General features: G+C 27.8%; 1 protein-coding gene across 1 annotated transcript in view; it reads left to right on the forward strand.

Moving 5' to 3' along the window:
• LOC129987513 (uncharacterized) overlaps positions 1 to 19,528 on the forward strand; it is a 293,053-nt gene that overhangs the window by 163,372 nt on the left and 110,153 nt on the right. The gene's annotated exons all lie outside the window — the stretch shown is intronic.

Here is a 19,528-nt window from a genome sequence, read left to right on the forward strand (position 1 = left end):
ATTGTTTTTTGTAACTAAGGGCACGGCGGAATTCGAACAGTCATTTTTGCAAATTATTCACTTAGAGCTAAGAATTTTTTATAGATGTGTATTAAAATATAAATTTGTCAAATATATTTAATAAAATCTTTGAAACAAAATATATTACTTTAAAATATTTTAAAATTCTTCAAATATATAATTTTATAAAATTTTAAAATATTTCACGCAATATAATTTTTAATTTTTTTCTATTATTTTTTCTTAGTATCCTTTAAAAATATATTTGGAACAAAACTGGGTATGATTTCGATAATTCCAATTAAAATTAAATTTTTTCCCGAAATGTTTTTATCCACAAACTGACTTTTAAAAATTTAAAAAAAATTTGAAACACAAAATTCATATTAAATATTTTTTTAGGCTTAACCGAAATCTTCATTATCAATTTTATGTAATTTTTGAAATTAAGACACTAGGAAAATTACAAAAATATTTGAATCCAATTAGAACATCCATTAAAAAAAAGTAATTAAATTATATTTATTTTTCTAAGCCTTTTAATTCATTTTAATAAATAATGGATTGTATGATGCTAATTTTGTTGAATATAAGCAAATACTTACCGATTAAGAAACAGTAAAAAGAATATTTTATATTTTCACCATTTTTTGCTACTTTCAAATTACCCTTAAAGGCAATGTTTATTGTATTTAATCAATAACGTATTTAATCAATAAACATTGATTAAATACAATGTTCAAATGAACGTTCAAACGTACAGTGAACTGGAAACGGCTTAACTTCTTGAATATTTAGATTAAGGATAAAAACCTTGGTTTTTATATCAAAGAAAATAAAATAAAAATACAACAATTAGAAAGTATATAATAATTGAAATTAATAAGCACAGTAATCAAAACAAATATTCAATAGTTAAAATTATTATTTACATCCGAATACATAGTTCCTCATTTTTTATTATCGCACGTGATAATAAAAATGAGGAACTATGTGTATGAGAAATAGTGTATAAAATTCAAGAATAAAATTTTAAGCTGCATGTTTTAAAAATTCACTGGGTTCAAATGTAAAATAAAAAAAAGATAGAAAGCTTTTTTTTTCATCAAGTTTTACTATTTTAAATTTAGGATGGGAAATAGTATTTAAAAATATGTTAATTAAATTATGGAAAATAGTTTTAAATTATGTTTACGACAGCAAATTATTTCACCTCTTTTCATCTCGTTGAGAAACAAGATATGTGAAAATTTCCGCCCTCCTTTCAAGTTATTTTTTTGCTCCTTTATTTGCATTATATAGGATTATTATGAAAGAGTTTCACTATCTGGTAGGAAGTCAAACGATCTATAGGTTAATGATAGCACGTGGAAATAAGTTCTATGAATCAAAATCTGAGAAATAAGTTATTCAAATGCGTGAAATATTTTTGAGTTGGCCAAATTGCTACAAAAAATAAAATAATAAATTCTTCACTGGAAATCATTTAAAATTTATCAATTTATTCATTATAAAAGATTTGTCTTTGTAAAGACAGGCTACAATTTTTTTAGGGCCAGATTTATAACTATAAGAAAATTCATTTCTTGAAAAAAAAAGCCTTTAAATAATGACTCTGTTTCTTCTAAATATATGACTTGTTTCTTTATACAAACACAATTTTTCAAACATAGAAAAAAAAATTGAATGCAATTCTCAAGTAATCAATGCTTCTTTTTGTATAAGGTTTTGTTGTTATGAGGTTTATACACAATTGTCAGAAAATCGAGTATGCATTTGGAGATTTTTTTTATTGATTGAAATGAAAACTTGATAATTTCGAGGTACAATTTTAGTTTTAAAATGACATTCTATATTTCATGTATTTAAGTTATTCGCTTTTCATTTATACGATTTACATATGTCAGACAGTATGGATCGGTGGATTTGGTTCAAAGTTTGACAAGAATCTACATTTAAGACGTTAAAACTATGAACCGAATTTCATTTACTGACATTAAATATGTATGCGGTTTTGAATTAACGCATTTATATGCATACAAAAACCCAGACCGACAGAAGTTCAACTCCTCGGCAGATTTAGTTCCAAATTCATTAAAAATCTACATATTAGACATATTCAACTCGTGTACCAAATTTTATCGATCTAGTTCTTTATATTTTGTAGTTATCGTGTTCCTATTTACTCGGACAGCAGGACAGAATTCCTCTGAATGGAGGCCAAGGTGGCCTGGTGGTAAGGTCTCGTTGTTTGGATCCGAGGATTCTAGGTCCAGGACTCGATTCCACCGAAAAACATCGTGTAAGCTGGTCTGGTGCACGCTAAATCTGTCAGGAATAGATGTCCTCTCGCTACTGTGGTGCGAGAGGACATTTGGAAAGGGGAGTGCCAGCTCAGGTGTCGTTCTCATCATCTGACTGTGGTTCAAAATTATGAGGTCCGTCCTAAAATAGCCCTAGTGTTGTTTTACAACGGCTCGTTAATATAAATAAAATAAACTAATACTTTGAATAGAATTTCTTTCCTTCAAAATTTGATAAATATCTACGACTTTAGTGTACCAAATTTAATCCCGTTCTTCAAAGGGGTTTTGTGTTATCCATTTCACAAATAGAGAGACGCATTTCCAAAATATGTATTTTTCAGACTTAGGAAGATCTCAAACATGGAAATTTGACAGAATCTGGAATTTGATTGTTATAATAGTTTCTTTTACAAGAAAAAAAAACAAAAAACATTGCTTTGTCTTAACCGAAAGCAATTCACCAACCTTAAACTCCTTCCAACATTTTCAAACCCCAGCACAAATTCTCATTTGCTTGCAGTCTTTTAAATGGCTTCATTATTAGAAAATCCGAGTCCGCTGCCGTGATTAACGATTAGTAACTTGTATTGGCTTTCCAATTAATAAGATATCAATCACTTCCACTGGTATTATCACTTACTATAGTATTAATTGCCCAACTCGTACGGCATGCGCTATCTAATTCATTTCCTCTTATGATTAATAGTTTATTAAATGAGAGGTCCTGACTCCATCTGAGCCAGGCATTTCTCTTAATCGCAAATGGCTGTCAGTTGTTTGCAGCAATCGGAATATGGCTGAAATTGTGTGAGTTGAACTCTTTGCTTTGAGGGTAATTGAAGCGTCGTGCATTTAACATGGCTCTTGTGGGATTTCGTGGCTAATTTGTTTGTCGGTAAATAAAAGAGAATAAATTTTTTTTTGTATATGAAATGTACAAAGAGGAAATATTGTAATCGTCTACAATTTGTGACGAATGTCTACGTTTTAGATATCTCTGAAACCGATAAATATATTTTTGGAATTATATCTGTCTGTCTGCTTGTGAGTACGAAAAAAAAATGCTTTAAGCTAGATTAATGAAATTTGGCATACGATTACACCAAATTTGCAGATTTCTATTAAGTTTCAATTAAATTCCATTCAGTGTAAATATTTCTATCTGGCTGTCGAAATACAACACGATAACTTTAAAACGAGGAGATCTAGACGGATAACATTTTGTATACAGATTTATGTAAAATGTAAATATATTTTAAACAATAAGCAAAATTTTGAAATTCTGTTATGGTTTTTCATGCATATAAATGTGATAATAATACAATAAATAACAATTTAATAAAAGAAATTTCGATCACAGTTTTAACATTTAATTTGTACATTTTAATCAAATTTTGAACCACGAACGATCAAAGTGTTGATTGTCTGTCAGTCACAAACATGTAAATGAAAAAAATATCAAAAGCGCAAAGAATTATATATGTGCAATTTGGGGATGATTTTCTGATAAATTTTAGTACTGTGACAAAGTTTGGGTTTCAATCCGATTTCCAACATTAACATCCAAATTACATATTCGAATTTCATGTATTTGCATATTAAACGAGTCAGAGCGATTAATCACCAAATATTGTCCACCAATAGGGTTTTCCGTAACTACTGTTCGCCTTATTAGAGAATATGCGATTCTATTTTTGGACTTTTGCATATTCTATAATATATTATAATCTTTGGATTATTTACCTCATTTAGTTGTCTTATTATTATATTTAGTTCTGAATATGTTGATTGTCTTATCCTAACATTCTACATTTTTATTTTGATATACGAACTATTGCAACTCGTTAGTTCTGATATACTATCTGATATACAATTTGAAGTATACAATTTGAAGTATACTATCTGATATACAATTTGAAGTATACAATTTGAAGTATACTATCTGATATACAATTTGAAGTATACTATCTGATATACAATTTGAAGTATACTATCTGATATACAATTTGAAGTATACTATCTGATATACAATTTGAAGTATACTATCTGATATACAATTTGAAGTATACTATCTGATATACAATTTGAAGTATACTATCTGATATACAATTTGAAGTACACTATCTGATATACAATTTGAAGTACACTATCTGATATACAATTTGAAGTACACTATCTGATATACAATTTGAAGTACACTATCTGATATACAATTTGAAGTATACAATTTGATACACTATCATCTGAACTGAATTTCTTAACTGCGTATAGTTATAGCAACGAACCTATCAATTAAAAAATAGATATTGTATGCAAGTAGTTATAAATTTGGAAATATTTTTTGTTAATCAATCTTAAATTAGTGTTAGTAAAAAATTACTAATCCATAAAAAAGTCGTCTCCATTTGTTTGCTTTTTATTTTTTTATGATTCATTTAAAGATTGCAACACACTATAAATTATGAAAAAAAAATCCTCTCAAACAACTGAAACTATTTTTTTTACAATTTAAATTATGAATGACATACAGTGAGACAAAAAAATTTACATTTTATAGTTCACTTAAAATTCTTAAGATACTTCACTGAAATATTCACGTGAAAAAAAAAAGGCTCGAGTTTCAGTTTATTTCTGACAGACGACTTAGTCCACTTTAAGAAAAAAATTTAACCAATAAATGTTCACATTTCCAGCCCATACCTAGAGACCCCTTAAGCGTTTTAATGTGTAAAATATTTAGCTTACCGAGGTATGCAAGGTAAGGATGAGGAAAAAAAAAACCCTAAATTTAACATTAAATCTGACAATTTTTTTTCAATTTTGCCCGTTTCGCTTTTGAAGGTACCCTAGCTCTAATGACATTTTGATGAGAGAGGAATTTTTTTTTATATTCGTGCCTGTAATGTTACTTTTTTATCTCATTTTTTTTTCGGAAATTTAATTTTTTTTTTACATATTTTCTTGGATTTCTACGGAGCGTTGTCTCTTCGTTCCGTTCGCCTTAAATTTATTATTATTTTTCTCGCTAGATGTCACGTATTCGAAGTGCGAGATGGGCGGAGCTTAGTTGCGGATGGGGAGGGCACGTTCATATTGTTGTTATTCCCAAAAGTCGAATATAAAATAGTTTTTTAAAGAAAAGAAATCTCAAAAAGAGAATATGGGGATGTATTTTGAGTCACTACCGTATAAAAGAAATTTTTTTTAAATCTTTTCAAATAGGATGAAAAGATATATTGTATTGCTGTGTTTTGTAAAATAAGCATTTAATAAAGGCTGTCCCAAAATTAACTCAAGATTTGAATTTGACACCATTCGCGCAGTAAAGAATTGGTAACCATATTAAAACAAACCATTTGACAGTTGATGGTTTAGGGTTTGTAAAAATGGCGCGTTACACGATAGAACAACGTGTTTTCATTGTTGAAAAATATTTCAAAAAATAATGAAAGTCTGTTGGCCGCAGTTTGAAAATTTGAGAATTAGCCTTCTAGATCGTGTGATTGAACACCTTTGGATTTCTTTTTATGGGGTTATTTGAAGTCAAAGGTCTATCCAAACAAGCCCAGAAGCACGCGCGCATTGAAGGAGGAAATCCAACGCTGCATCAACGAAATTCAGACACATTTATGCAAAACTGTAATGGAAAATTTCGATGAAAGAGTGCGTATGTGCCAGTAAAGCCATGAAGGCCATTTATCCTATTATTCTATACATAGCCTTATCCTGTGTAATAAGATTCAATAAAAATATGGCAATTTTAAAGAAAATAATTGTGTTTATTTAATCCAAATCTTGTGTTAACACGTTGTTCTATCGTGTAACACTCAATTTTTACTAAACCTAAACTATCATCTTTTTTATAGAGTTGCCACCACTTTACTGTAAGAATGGTGACAAATTCAAATCTTGCGTTACTTTTGAGACACCCTTTATTAAGCGGACTTGTCTTTTAAATTCTTACATCAGAATAAAATTCAATCCTAATATATAATAATATGTGTTATTGCCTTTTTTACCGGAAACGGAGTGTAAGAAATTACATTTTTCTTGAAAAATTACAATCTTTAGGAATAAAAATAAAACGTTTACTGTGTTTTGAAGCAAGAAAATTAATTCAGGATTTTAAGGGATTTAAACATTTTAGAGCTCTCCGAAACATTTAAAATGTATATAAACGCAATCTGAAAAATACAATTGAGGAATTATGTCTGTCTATGAAAATAACTTAAAAACACTTTGAGCTGTAAGGATAGAATTTGATACATGGTGTTTAAATGTAACAAATTTGTAGGCTTCTTTCGAATTCTGAAAGAAATCAATCCAAAGGAAGTCTGTCTATACGGCTATCCAAATATTAATTAACACAACAACTACAAAACGAATAGAGCTAGAGTGATAAAATTTGGTACTCAAAATTAACATTCGAAGCGTATATAACTGTCAGCTCTAGAGTCAATTCCTTGGAGGGTGCGACCGTCTATTGGTTTATATTTTTGGAAGCATATAAATGTGATAGTTCAAAAACAGAACGACATAAATTTATGAAATTCGGTTTGAATTTGTAACTACAATGGTAAATCAGTGTTAAATTGTAGTTATAATCAGTTGAAAAAAAACCTGTTTAAAATGTACATTTTGCGTTTTAATTACATGTATCACATCTTGATTGTTGTCAAAGAGTGCACAGTAGTAGGGTCTTTCGTAACTATTGTTTGCTAGTATCTTGTCATTAATAATACACAAATATATTGATTAGAGAGCATACGAGACAGTTTCGGGAAATTCACTCCCGCTGATTATATGAGAAATGTGATCATTTCTTTATTAACACAGTCTGTATTATTCATACTGCAGTTAACATTACAATAATGGATTTAAATCCATGACCTTACTATTTCTCGTAAAAATTTGGTGAGTTTTATTTGGATGTATTAGCAACCTGTCTTTATTTTTACTTTCTGGTATACGAAATATAAATAAAGTTTTGTAATTATTTACCCTGCTAGTTTTATATTTTGATAATATGAGAAATTATCTCGAGTTTGAGTGAAAAAGGGGAAAATAATTATTTTGAATTATAAAAGCATTCATTTTGGTGTAAATTCTTCGTTTCAGCCGCCGTGATTCAGATCTTTAATGCAAAATAGGACTGAAGTTAAAAGTGCGTTTATTATTTATATGCAAGCCATACCCCGACCTAGCCAATGACCATGCTGGAAACTTGATGGAGCCGCCGAAGAGCACCCCTACCTAGCACTAAGGAACAAACGACACTTGCAAACAATAAAGGACCAAGTAGAGAAAACACATATTGGTCAAGGAAAAAATACATTAAATTTTACATTACATATTAAAGTGCGAAACATTAAAATGCACGTTAATTTTTTACATTATGAGAGAACTAAAGACAAGAGCTTTGACAAAATGTCCTTAAGAGAATATTTAATGACTGAGAGTTTTCCGACTTCAAGATACATCCAATTTCTTGACCATCTGAGTGTGTTTTCGGCATAGTGCACAAGCTTTTATCACGTGATTTATAGACTTTGTCGGTGCCACACCGACAAGTCAAACTTCCGCCAAAGAAACGGTTTTGATGTACAGAAAATATATCATATCGTTAATTATTTATATATTTATACAACTTACAAACTTGTTTGTCTAAATCAAAACAAAAGTAATTTGAATTTACTCTCCAAATATGTAAATTTTTAGTTTTGCAAACGATTCTAACGTCGACAAAATTAGGAATGTGAGATATTCTCAGTACCTGAAGTGCAGTACTCCATTTCCTGTGAAGTGGAAAGATCGAGTATTCACTTCATCAAGAAGCACGTTTCCTTGTTTTAGAGTGTTTGACAGAAAATTAATTGGTGATTATGGCGTAAATATAGTTGTAAAACTATGTTTTATTGGAAACAGTTTCATGGAATTGGGAACGATTGGTGAACTATGCAATCATTGCATTCAAGATTGCAATAGACTTTAGAGTAAATTGTAAGAGGATAGATGAAACAGATGTTGCGTTAAATGTAAATATAATTCAAATTCAAATTGTTATTAGTTTTTAATTTCCTTTTTTCTAATATTGTGACAAATAGAAGGATAGCCCTCTAGCGGTGAAAGAGTGAAACAGGTAATCCACCTCTAGTCGTAAATGTAGCATCGTTATGATTTGTTTAAATTATTTTATGTGTTAATAAAATATATAATGTTGTATCTAAAATTTGTGACTATAACTCATTAGATCTTAAATATAATTTTATTGGAATTAACCAGCGTCTGCCATTCTTAAATCACTCAATCACAATATTAATTTTTTTCAACTGGATGAAAATACTTTGAAAGAATATGCACGCAGAAAATGTCTCTAGCATATTAAAATGTGTGCTGGTTCTGATTAAATTACACTGAATAGACAGAAAATGTGAAAATATCAAAATGATTTTTTTTTATTTTGTACCACACATTTTAACTTTTCAATTAAAACTACGCAAACCTATACAGACGATTTTTGGAATTCAAGAATATACCTTATAATTTCAATTTTTATTCAAACATTTCTTAGTTAAAAGATTAAAAATAATTAGTAGCAAATATCTTCTAATTCGATTATTAAATTATTCAAAATTATTTGGAAAATAACACAATTTTACAAATAAGCACTGAGGGCTTCAAGTTTAAAATACATTTTTAAAATTAAGAATATAATTTAGAAACTTTTACCGGGAAGAAATTATTATTAAATAATATTTTTACATTATTATTAAATAATGCTTTTAATAATAATGTGCTATTTAAATTAAAATTCTGTCTCCTTGTGATTAGCAGGGTGATTTAATATGCCGAAGCCACGCAATAATCGTATTGTATTAAGAAATTTTTTTTTAAAAAATTAGGTAATTTGCTCGCTTATATTTAAAAAGGGAAGTTGTTGATGTGTTATTCTTGAGATGCGATCAAAAAGCTGAAAAAAAGTTTAAAATAATGAAAAAGTTAAAATCCGTGTTTAATACCAAATATAAAAATTTATAAATAAAAAAAACTCTTATTCCAAATACTATGTACTCTTTCATATATTAGTACATTTTTTTCAGTTTGGAGTTATATTTTGAATGAAACCTTCTTATTTAACAACATTCAGAATAAAATTTAAAAAAAGAAAATATGAAACAAAAAATTTGTAAAGTTTATTATAATTTTTATTAATTTTACAAAACTTAAAATATGACATTAGGTTGTGATATTTAAAATAAAATAATTCTTCGTATCATGGAAAAACAACTCTCCTATTCATTCTTTCTATAAGGTTTGCAAAAATCACGAAATTTTAGAAGTAAAAATCATAAAATCTATTTAATTTAAATACATACAATTGAATTTCTGTTTGTTCGTATTTCATGCACTGTCGTACCGATCATCCGATTACGATAAAACTTTGCCAACTTATTGCTGAACTTGAGTGAAGATTATAGGCATAGTACATTTATTATATCTAAAATAAAAAAATAGAATAAATATTTTTTATACTTCCCCCTTGTAGATCATTCAATTTCAATGAATGCATTCATTGCCGACAAGAAAATAAATACCATTCTTTCTGTCATTCCTAATTTTAAAAAAAATAGCTATTTTAAATTTCAAACGATATTTCCAAAATTATTTCTTCTGTGGCAGCAACGCGTCGAGTACCAGCTATTTCTTAATAAAAATAAAAGTTTTTTACTCATGTATTTCTTTAAATAAACAAGATTACGACAATCATTCAAATTATGCCAAGAATTCTGTATAAGTAGGCATAAACCAGTAACCTCCTAATTTAACCCTTTAAAGGACCATTTTTTTCTAGTCATATTATGTTAAAATATTTTTAGGCTAGAAATTAGAATAAGAAAAGGGATTCATTTAGCTTATTAGATAGATTTAATTTGATTCATTAATTAATTTGGTTAATTAATAATTAAGTAACAAATCAAGACACATCCTTTTGTGTAAGATAAAGAACTGAAGCATCTAAGTTTCTGAATTACTAAAAAAATTTGTCAGAACTTATGCCAACTTACATAATTTCATACAAAGATTGATAAAGCATACTTCCCATGGCCCTAGAAAGGGTTAAATGTGAATAATCAAGCATTCGATCATAGTTTAAACTTTAAATTTATTTGATCAAATTTTGAAAAATCAATTGCTTTTATTTTCTAGCATGACTGCTGTAATTTGAAACAAAATGTAGAGCAATAGTTGAAAGACAAACGAACTTCTTCATTGAATTTGTTCTGAATTTAAATTAATTCATTTGTGCAGAATATTAATCGCTTAATAGCAAAATGTTTTTCTTGTATAATCTAGTAAAATTGTATGGTTTTTACAAAATGACAAAAACCTGAAAAATATTTTTCTCATTTTCTATTTAATATTTGCTATATATATTCTATATATATGGTAAAAATAGCTGTTCTATAACTATACTATATTTTCTATATAATTTTTCTTTATAATATTGCACTCAAATGGAATACAAACGAATTTTTAAATTATCGTTAATTAAACAAAATCAGTGTAATTGGAAAAGAGATACCATTTTACATAAATCAGTTGCACATGTTCAAACTCTACTTAAGTGCCTTATTTACCATATAAATTTAACGAATTACACATGCTCCTTTTTAATTACATTGGTTTGCTATATTAATGCTCTCACTTTGATGCTATAGGGGATATGTTTTGGGAATGAGCTACTTAATTTTAAACTATAGTGAGATGAAGAAGACGATAAATCATTGTCCAATACTTATCACCTCTGTTCAGTGAGAATATTTGACATTCAACGTTAGATTGATTGAGAACTAAGTCCAAAGCTTAGCTCTGGCGTACCCAGAAATATATCTTGAAACCTTGACCTTTTGGTCTCGAAGCTAAGATCTTACTATTTGTAATCGTGACCTATATATCCCAAAAAATGTATACACATTTTAGCAGCTGATAACTAAGTTATTTCTTCTTTCTTTACTGACTGAACCCATTGAACCGAGTGATGGCAGACAGACTTGAATTTGAAGAAAGGAAATTTATTCTAAAATGCTACTGGAAGTATGAAAATGCAGTAGAAGTGCAAAGACAATTTAAGTGGGAGTAACCACCTACACGAGTTACCATACGAATTATACACGAGTTACTACACGAATTAGAGATAAGTTTGAAGCTGATGGAACTGTTCAGGACGTCCATAAACCTGCAACAGTTGTTTAATTGAGGGCAACCATTGAACATGCATGTACGAATATCCCAAAGGAATTGTTCCATCATGTGTGCTTTTCCATCGCTTCACGTTGTCAGCAGTGTCTGGAGCAGAACGGATATCAGTTTGAGAACATGCGATAACAAGACAATAGAATGATATTTGTAGAATCTTTTACATGTTGAAAATTATTCGAATTATAATAAACCCCAAATTTACAATTATTTAAAGTGTGTATACATTTTTTTAGGACACCCTGTATATATATATATATATATATATATATATATATATATATATATATATATATATATATATATATATAACAGATTACTTTTATAATGTAATATTAATTTTGATAAAATTTTATCCTAAATTTTTTCCTCGGTTTTTGGATAATTTTAACACCTTAAAACTGTTGCTTCGTTGTAAGAGTTTGAGGTTTAGTTTAATTATACAACTGTTATCGTTGTTGCTTATACTCAAAAGATCTGACATATGTCAGATCAGCTATAGTAGGGTGTAGACCTCCAAGAAATCTATAATATTAATGGGATCGGATGTTAAGTCTCCTTTCTAAAGTCTGATGCAACCCAGAATGTGATCTGGTGAAGCTGGACGGTCACAGCATGGACCGAAAGTGGATGAATATTTCTACCACTTTCAAAGGAAATGCACTTAAGGTTACCACTTTTTAGTCTAGACAGAACAGTCTGGGAGCCACGGTCACATTTGAGTTTCAGCAGAGTGTGGGGGATGTTCCCGTGTACCATTGGTGTGCAGGTGGAGTACGCCATATTAAATTGAATTTATATCTTTCATTTGAGTATAGTCCTTGATAAGTAAGTGAAGAGTATAGTTATGGTAATCATTATTAAAATACAGAAAAAGGAAATGAAAAAAATACATATTAAAATCAATTGCCTAAAGACCAGCAAATGGCAAAGAATATGACTATACATGAAAATTGGCATCGATGATAAAAAGGAAAATTAAACAATATATTGAGTGAAAGAATATGGAAAGAGTAAACTTTATAATGCTTAGTGAATACAAAAGTGGGACCAGCATTTTTAATCACTATGCATCATGCATTATTAATTGCATAATCTCTTTTGCTCCAATTAGAATTGAGAAGAATTGTTCTGTAAGTCGACTTCAAAGATGAAATAGAAAGCAAACTTCGTGCGAACAGACCCCTCGTACAATTTTGGCCCTCACTTACAAATATAAACGCAACCACTCTTTTATCTCATTTGCACATTTATATATCTAGATTTATGCATCATTTATTTCTGGTCAATAAATCAGTGGTCAAAGCCACCAACTGACAAATATCTGCCTGTAAATTTTTGTCAGAATGGCTCAAATTTCTATGCCCTTGGGATTTTTTTTCCAACTTTTGTAATTTATTGCCGAATTCATTTGACAAAAACCTTATTTTCACGTTTTCAAATTTTTAAAATACATTAAGTTTAACCCATCATTTAAATTATATTAATATTTTAGAAAGATTTTTTTCCCTTTTCCTGTTTTACCAAAGTTTTATTCTTTTACAATTATATGATTTTTTTTGTTTGGGCTTACATATTCAACTGACAAATATCAGCCTATAAAATATTGTCAGAATGGTTCATATTTCTATATTCTTATGATTTTTTAATTCCTGTATTTTATTGTCGACTCTACTTGACAAAAAGCCTTATTTTCGAGTTTTCAAATTTTTAAAATTCATTAAATTTTAGCCCGTCATTTGAATTATGTTAATATTTTAGAGGAATTTTCTCCATTTTCCTGTCTTATCAAAGTTTTATATTTTTACTCTGATATATTTTTTTCTTTTCGTTTGGCTATGCTTATTTAACTTCATGGTTCTTAGACCATAAAAAAACGCAAAATCATCAAAGTTAAGGAGAAAGTAATTGCATAAAAATAAAATATTAAAGAAATAAGTATGTACTAAGAATAGAATATGGGAAGTATTAAAACAATTACACGAAAAAAGTTCGTACGGTTATTTTATTAGAAATAATTATTCTACTCTTTCGGATAGTTTAGCGAAAATAACTATCTGAAAAACAATTCAATCTTTGGAGATGGTTCCATATCCAACTATAATTGTCAAAAATATATTATTTTAAATGACCAAAATGGGCAAAAACAGGATTTCGCATTTTGTTTTTAACCACAACCAAAACATTTCAGCCCCATTTCATGAAACTAATATCCAGATATAAGAGCAAAGAGTAAAAGGAATAAAAAAAATAAAGATGGCGATGACCTCCACTTTTGACATCCTATCTCACAGCTCATCTCTTCGTGAGATCATAAAACCTTAATTATTCCAATCGTCGAAAAAGACGATGTATAATCAAATGAATAATTTAAATCTGCTTAATGAGGCCGAGAGATGATTAATAAGCCATAATGAGATCAGTTATCAAGAAAAGTAATGGTGCAAAATGGAATAAGTAATTTGGCGGGAAAGAACATCTTAAGGAAATTTTTCATTTCGCTTCGTGGAGTTTCTGGAAATCTTATTTCATTCAGGCAAACGATATTTTTTCTCCTTGCTTTTAATCTGCCAAAAATTTAATTATTCGATTAGTTCCGCATCATATTAAATGTTTTAAGGTTTGTATGATAAATGTATGTATTCTTGTTTCTATAAATAGTTCTAAATAACTTTTAAACTCTATAAGAGTGATCATAGATGAAATTTCAAATTTTTCATTTCGCTTCGTTGAGTTTCTGGAAATCTTATTTCATTCAGGCAAACGGTATTTTTTCTCCTTGCTTTTAATCTGCCAAAAATTTAATTATTCGATTAGTTCAGCCTCATATTAAATGTTTTCAGGTTTTTATCTTAAATTTATGTATTTTTGTTTCTGTAAATAGTCCTAAATAACTTTTCAAACTCTATAAGAGTGATCATAGATGAAATTTCAAATGAATTTTTTTTGTTAGTAAAATTTAAAAGCAAATTCTGAATTTATAATAAAATTTTTCCTGGAATTGTTTTCTACTATTATCATTCTTTTAATGAAGCTAGTAAATCAAATTTTTTATAATAATACTTCAATGTAAATTTAACCTATGAGCTTATTTTGATATAATTTTTGTGAACATTTTTAATTTTTTAAAATCATAATGAGAAGTTATATATTATCAATAAAAGTAATTGTGTAAAATGGAATAAGTTAATTTGGTGGAAAAGAGCATCTTAAGGAAATATTTCATTTCGCTTTGTGGAATTTCTAAAAATCTTATTTCATTCAGGCAAACGATATTTTTTCTTTTCTCTTTTTATTCTACTAAAAATTTAATTATTCGACTAGTTTCGCCTCGTATTAAATGTTTTAAGGTTTGTTATAATAAATTCGTGTATTTTTATCTACGATATTTAGTTCTAAATATTTTTTGAAATCCTATAAAGAGTGAAAATGTTTTAAGATTTGTTATTAAAAATTCCTGCGTTTTCACCTTTTGTTTATATAAATAGTTCTAAATAAGTATAAAATTATTTTTTTTGTTAGCAATATTTAAAAGCAAATTCTCAATTTATAATAAAACTTTTCCCGGAAGTGCTGCTGCTACAATTATTATTTTTAATGAAACTTATAAAGCAAACTTTTTTTTACTATGCTTCAATGTAAATTTTTAGCTACCATCTTATTTTGGTATGTCCATTATGATGACTATTTTTAATATTTTAACGGCTATATTAGTTTTCTCTTATTTTGAAACTTTCAGGGAGACTTTTTCCATTGATAAAATTAGAAAAGCTTTAATGTATTCATAGCCCTTTGAATTGAAGATTGTTTTGTTCGGCCATATATTACAGTGAAATGTGTATCGAAAATTGTTATTGGTTTGTATTTATTCGAGCCATAACAACATGAAATTTTTTACCATTATGAAATATCCGGAGTGTTTTCGGAAAATGGAAGTGGAAATGCTCTACGTAGAGTGGAAAAAGGCTAGCTTATTCTTCAACAAATATGAAGGATAAATAACAGCAAAAAATGCAAGGAGAAGCAGAAAAAAAAATCCAACATTTTTTTTCTTCATAAATATTCTTTCTTGCGAGACGTTTTCTGACTTTTTTCCCCCCTTTCACTTCTGCTTGAGAGAGAAACAAGCATTCCGATTAAATTCGATTTTCTTCTTATCCTACTTTAATTTAATACCAAGAAGAGAGAAAAAGAGATGAGAAATATGGCAACACCGTGTGCTGTTCCCGGTTCTTTGCCTTTCGGCCAATGACGTTTCAGAGGTAATCCATTTTTACCTGCTCTATTGTTTCTGCATTTTATCATTACGTGTTTCGTGTTTTCAGTTAGGGTTCTTTGTCATATTTCATTCCTGTAGGATTTATTTACCATTTCGCGCCTTTTTGGATCATTATTTTTCGTACAATTTTTAATCTGACGGGATTATATATTTTATAGAGACTTCGTTAAATACGAGATGACTTACTTTCTATGTTAGCTTTTTAAATGCTATTATTTTCTACTAAAATGTATTGAATACATATTTAAAAATTATTTAATACCCGATAATAATTAATAATTGCTAAAGGTTTCTATTAAATATTTTATGTATCTTAATGGCTTACGTAATTATATAACAATTATCAAAAATATTTTTAAATTTCAAGTTTTTATAAAAATGTATCAAGTATTATTTTAGAAACCTTAGATCTTTCTGCCTCTTTGTATTACGCATTTCAATGATTTTCTGTCAACTCAGCTATGATTTGAACTTTAATTTAAAGCAGCAGTAATTAATCTTAACTAATGAGTCTCTTTTGCTAAAACTTTAGAAAAAAGTAAAACACTACAGTTCATCTTTGAAATTAAATCGTAATTGTATTCATAGCAAAATTTTGAAAAAAAAATTATTAAAGTCTACTTTCAACAGAAAAACTTTATAATAGAAAAATAGCTGTATTTTCATAGTTTCGGGGGGAGGGGGGCACAGTGGCCTGGTGGTTAGGTCCCGGCTTCGGAACCGCAGGATTTAGGGTTCGAGATCCTATTCTACGAGAGAACTGCCGTTAAGAGGGCTTGGTACAAGCTAAATCAGTCTGGGCTTCCACCCACTGGTGTGGTGTGGTAGCTTGGAGCTCGGGTGCCAACCCAGGCGTCATCCTCGTCATCTGACCGCGATTTAACATTACGAGGTCCAACCCAAAATAGCCCTAGTGATGCTTTAAAACGGGACGTTATTATAACTAAACCAAAATAAACTCATTCTTTCGTAATCAATAAATATCCAGAATGAAATTATATATAATAAAAATGACATTGTATTATAATATAGTTCATTGTTGTAAAAAAAATAAATAAATATGCTTTTATAAATTAATTAGAAATAGACAAAAACTGTGTAACAAATTGGTATCATTGAAAAGAATAGATTTTTGAATAATATGATAGATGCCCTAAAATAGGTGTATAATATGTTTTCGACAATTTTGAGGAAAACTTTAAAATTTCGCTTAATTTTTAATTAATTATAATTTAATCAAAATTTCCTAGATGCATTCAAAGATAAGAACGAGAATATATCCTTGTCCTCCAAAATTCCTCAATAATTCAGTAGCTTCTAGGATCTAAGAGGACATTTTGCAAAGCACCAAAACATGCATTTTCCTTTAATATTAAAAGAAATCTAAGATTTATAATGAAAAATATGATTTTTAACATCATATATCCTTTAAAATTAAATTTATATACATATATTGACATGTATTGATATCAACGTGCATAATAAGTCATTTCATGCTTACATATTATGTATAAAATACTTTGTATGATTTAATTTTCGAATTAATTACACATTTTTTTAGTGTGATAAATTATTAATATCTCAAATCATCATAAGAAAATATACAGTTAAATGGCATGCGTAGTTATTACTATTATTATATAACTGTGACGTCACATGGCAATATCAATTGACTGCACTGTTTACAATACGTTAATAATTTATTCATTCGTATATTTTTTTCTATTTAGCTTATAGGTATAAACTCTTTGTGCTCCAACTAATAAATACATAGCTTACTAAAATAAGTCAGCACTCAATTGATGGAGAAAGTAAGTTTCAAATGGAAAAAAATAAAGTACTCATGCCTATCAAAAGAAAAATTATAAAACAAATATTATAAACAAATTATAAAACAAATATTATAAATTATTAAATAATTATAAATTATTAACAAAATTATAAAACAAATACTATAAAAATTTTAAATAGAAATAAGAACAAGAACAAGAAAATAATAATTAAAAAAACACCCTAGAATATACACAAATATAAATAGAAAAAAAATAATTAAAAATAAAAATAGCAATTTATTCATATGTGTGTTATGTACGGGGAATATGTGTTTATGTGTGAGCAGATTAGGTCATTTAATCGACAACTATCAAATATTGAACACAGGAAATGTGCAATTTGTAAAGATTTTTTTTCTGAAATTTTATTTATAATTTATGAATGAAACGAAATTTTGGATTTTTTTGTGCGATAATTCTCAAAAACTCCATTGAATTTAAAACTGAAATTTTTTTTAAATATAAATTTTTTTATGATATTAATTTAATTGCTATGCAAATAATTCCAAAACTCAGACAATTAAAAAAAATATTTTTTACATAATTTTTTGAATAAATTTGTGGCAACAAACTCACTGCTTCATCAGATATTTAATTGCGTAATTTTTTTTGCCATTGTTGAAAGTTGAGGGAAAAGGATTTTGTTTATCAAATTACCTTAAAAGAAAAAGTGCAATTTGAAACAGTTATTAATAAATAGTTATTGAAATAGCTAATTAGAAATGTTTATTTATACAAAAGATTTTAATGATACTATGATGTCACAGAACTCGACTCCATAAAAACAGCCATCTCCATTTAAAAGAACAGCCGGAAAATTATTAAAATAAAACTGTTTCAGTGCTACCAAAGTTTGATGTTTAAAAATATTTGAGAAAATCATGGGTATCAAGTAACCCTAAAGGTATCCGACTGGTTTAAAAACATAAATTTGGATAAAAATTCACATTTTTATTTATCTATTTGCAGTTTTAAAAAAATGGTATGTTTTAATTTCCAGTGGTATCTTTATTTTTGTTTGTTTTTTCAATTAGAAACCAAATCATAGCAAACTATTGACATGTAAATAATGCTTATTTATTAGTATTTAAAAACGTTAAAATGCTTTTTCTGAAGAACGAGTTTTTTCATAATTCTACTGAGCGAGCATCGTCATATCTCAAAAAATAATCAAGATATCTTAATGATACTTATAATTAGTGTTCGTTATATTATGCAGAATGTAATGAACCATGGATTTGATGTTGAATATTCTGGAAGTGGATGTATGATTTTTTAAAATTTAAATATTGCTGAAAAAATTCCAAAAATTCACAAATAATTTCATATATTACGCGCAAAAAAAAAAAAATATTTTTTAATACATTTCTTAAATAATAATTAGTTATGCTCTAAGATGTGTTGCATATGAAATGTTACAAAGAAAAATGAAAAACTGTAACAATTTTTATCTCTAGAACAATCCTAGTTTTTGTAAATAAATGCTAAAATTTACATAAAAATATGCTTTTTCTTCAAAAGCTATAAATAATTTAAATAATTTTACTTTTAGCTATTATTTTATTATTATATTAATGAAAATCGCCATATAAATATTAAAATATTTGCTTTTTTTAAAAATCCTCTCGAAATCTAGTCGTATACTTTGATTGAAATGATTTCATTGAAATTAGAAACATTTATATATTCCTAGTGATATCATAACTATGCAAAAAAAAGTAGTACTAAATGTTTTCTTCCAATTGTTTTTAATAAAATATATGTCAGCATATTTCCACATTGAATTCACTTTCTCATAGTTAATAATTTCTGTCAAGTCAATTGTATCGTCTCAACTCTACAAATTCTATCAT

This window comes from Argiope bruennichi, chromosome 10, assembly GCF_947563725.1.
Source record: "Argiope bruennichi chromosome 10, qqArgBrue1.1, whole genome shotgun sequence".
Taxonomy (NCBI): domain Eukaryota; kingdom Metazoa; phylum Arthropoda; class Arachnida; order Araneae; family Araneidae; genus Argiope; species Argiope bruennichi.